Consider the following 3,811-nt stretch of genomic DNA (forward strand, 5'->3'; position numbering starts at 1 on the left):
CGATTTGATACATATTTGTAGAATCTTCGTGATGTGTTGTTAATGTAGCCGAGAACTACACGACTGTCTGAATATAAACTGAACTCTTCAATCGGCAATGACAAGTGATCTGATATAGAACTTGCTAATTCTACAGCAAGCACAGCTGCACACAATTCTAATCTGGGTACTGAATGTCCATGAGTGGGAGCAAGTTTTCCTTTACCCAAAATAAATCCTAAATGAATTTCGTCATCTCGTGAAATTGTCCTCAGATAACCAACTGCTGCTATGGCGAGCTCTGATGCGTCACAGAATATGTGTACTGATTTACTTTTGCTGTTTATAAGAGAACTAGGTAGGTAAGTACGTGGAATAAGCAGGTCTTCCAGATTCGTAAGGGAGTTTTTCCATCTTTCCCAATTTTCTAATTGGCTTAACGGTAACGGTTCATCCCAATCAACCGTATCATGAAAAAGAGTTCTCAAGAGGTGTTTCCCTTCGACGACTACAGGTGCAATAAATCCGAGCAGATCAAAAATACTATTGATAGTTGAGAGAACTCCTCTTCTAGTATATGATTTGTCGGATGTGGATGTTTGAAAAATAAAGGTATCGGACTCCAAATTCCAAACAAGTCCTAAAGTACGTTGGTTAGGAAGCGAATCTTTCCCAAATTCAAGATCCTCGATTCCTTTGGCTAAATCCTCAGTAGGAAATGAATTCAATACCTCTTGTGAGTTTGACGAGATCTTGTGTAGTCTCAAGTTTCTCTCGGTTGTGAGAGCTTGTTGTGTTCTCTTCATTAAATCAACGGCCTCTTGAACGGTAGGTGAAGATATCAGACCATCGTCCACATAGAATTGATTCTTTATGAAATCAGTTACATCTTTACCAAACTGTGCTTTCGCAGAATGTGCTGTTTTATGTAACCCATACGTTGCGATAGCTGGCGAAGGGCTATTGCCGAAAACATGTACCGTCATTCGGTATTCTACCATAGGTTTAGAACAGTCATTATCCTTATACCAAAAGAACCGCAGAAAGTTATACGTTGGTTATTATGTACCTTAAAACAATAAAACATTTGCCGTATGTCACCCATGATCGCGATCGGTTCTTTCCGAAATCTCAAAAGAACTCCAAGAAGACTATTGATCATATCAGGACCACTTACCAGTACATCGTTTAAAGAAGAATCAAACACTCCCCTCAATTGCTCAGGTTTTTTCGGGTGATATATACCAAATATTGAAAGAAACCAACACTCTTCATTTTCTGACAACGGCGGTGCTAATTCGGCATGACCATTTTTTAATATTCCATTCATGAATTCCAGAAAGTGTTTTTTCTTTGTTTGATCCTTTTGAAGGTTCAAGTCAATTGATTTGGCTCTTTTTAGAGCAAGAAGTCTGTTGTCTCGGTCTGGATTGGCGAGAGGGCAACGGAGCTGTCCAATTTCCATCATCTTCTTTTTGAAAACCGTCATCCATAATACGAATGAAATCATTATCATCAACCGACATACCAGGTTTCTCGTCGTCATTGGTACGTTGGAAAACATTCTTTCCAAAATCTTCAATGTCAGCATGAAGTGTCGAAATTAGATCTTCGCGTAATTTAAACTCAGGGGAAATAGTGACACACGCCCAGATCCTAGTAAATGAGTTTTGAATGTTGTGATTACCTCTGGCTTATGAGTTTTACCTAGACACGTTTCACTGATTATTGTCCATCCTAGATTCAGTTTTTGTCTGTAAGGCTGGTTACCATGACCAATACGCTGATCTTGAACGTGATGCGCTTGTATTACATCTCTTCCAAGAAGAAGCATGATTTATGCATCAGGATCAAGAGGTGGTATAAAGTTAGCTATATCAACTAAGTGGTTGTAAAAACGAGCCACTTCCGGTGTGGGAATTTCTTCTCGTATATTTGGGACCTGGCTACATTCGATCAATGGTGGTAGTTCGTCACCTCAGGTCTATAATGTTCTATCTCCGTTCTTGTTGTTTTTGAGAAAATCAAATTTGAAACTTTGACAACCATATAAATGCCATATTAAGTGAAGGAATATATCAAAATTAACATGTTGTGAAAAATCATTCATTTATTTTTACTTTAATAAAACTCATTTTGACAAAAAGTTTACAAATTTCTCATATTTTTGTTTTACAAAAACGGACAATGGAGGAATTGGGATATAGAACGATATGGAATTAGTAGCAGAAGACAATCTCATATTGGCACCCGTTCCATATCCCACATTTCCTAGCTTTAAACATAGATCGATTAATTAATAAAAAAAAAATGGAATTAAAATAAAATGAATAATATTTGAAGACATTTTCTTATATGTTGTAATAAAAGTTGACCATTGTATATATGGAAACCAAATTTTGATAATATGTCGACCGACGATATTCCAGTAATTTTAATATGTAACAATCAATAAAAATCAATATAATCGGAGGGAATTTGACTGTTTTACCTTTTTGATGCTTTTGACATTTAAATAAAGGCTTTATCGTGTAATATAATTCATATTAATTATTAGCGTCTATGCCAAGAGTAAGTCTGAAGTAATCACAGTCAGAAAGTGGCATAAATGGCATCATACTTTTCAAATCGTTGATTTTTTCTTTCGAGTATGTCATGTTTTTTTCCAATACCGAGGGATTCGGAAAGGTTTTACATTTTCCATCTGACCGGGTGCTCTTTTTTCTAGAAATAGTATGGGTTTTCAATTCTTCAGAAAAACAAAATTTGTAATCACACTGCATATGTCGGGAAGAATCAATTCTCAAATAATTTAGTTTACAAAATGGATTGTTTTGAGGAACACACGCGTCAGACCACAAAATCAGATGATTAATATTTGGAATATCTTCGCACACTTTTTGTAATATAACACACAAAGCACTTGCAATTTCATTAGCCCCCCTACCCATCATATTATCTGTCCATATTGCATTATAAGCCACTTTGTTATAAGAACAATGTGCTGTTAAATTAAAAACCGAAAGCTTTCTTTTATAAAAGAAATTTGAGACTGAAGCTCGCGGACACGTCATGACATTTTGCATATCAAAGCACACAACTACAGAATTATCTTTTCTGTTTCTATCCGTGTCCCTTTCTATTTTTGTTTCTTGCTTTAAGTTCAAATGATCACGTAATGTTTGAGCATTAATTTCATTAACGTTTGGTTGGGAGGTTAATATTATGTATTTTTCACACGTGTCACACTTGTCTTTTTTCGGGACATGGAATCCAATGTTAAATTCCAAATTAAAAATATATCGATAAACATATAATTTTAAGGGTTTTATTTCATTTCTATTGCAGTTATCAACATATAGATTGTACATTTTTGTACAGTTAGCCCGGGCTCTAAATACTGTCTCTTGGAATTTGCCCTACAATAATGTGAGGGAATAGTAGGAAATGATTTAATATGGTTACGAATTATTTCCTTTTGGGGTTCAGTATTGATAATATTTTTACAACTATGTGTACCACGCTTATCACTGTATCTGATATTTCCTCTTTCATCTTTTTCATGAAAAGTTTGGATTCGTGTCTGGCTTATATCCAGAGTATCTAAGTAAAACTGTTTGCACACACGTATATTTTCATCACTTTTTTTCAAATGATATTTATATGTAAACTGCTTTCTACTAGTAAATTCAGTATTAGGCAATCTAGTTCTTGCCTTACAATCTTTACTTGTAGTTTGGCTATAGAAAATCTTTTTCTGGGAGTCGTTAAGAGTCCAAAACTCCGAGTAGATTTGTAGACAACCATCATATGAGAAATGTTCACAACATTG

Source organism: Lottia gigantea (assembly GCF_000327385.1).
Source record: "Lottia gigantea unplaced genomic scaffold LOTGIsca_59, whole genome shotgun sequence".
Classification (NCBI taxonomy): Eukaryota; Metazoa; Mollusca; class Gastropoda; family Lottiidae; genus Lottia; species Lottia gigantea.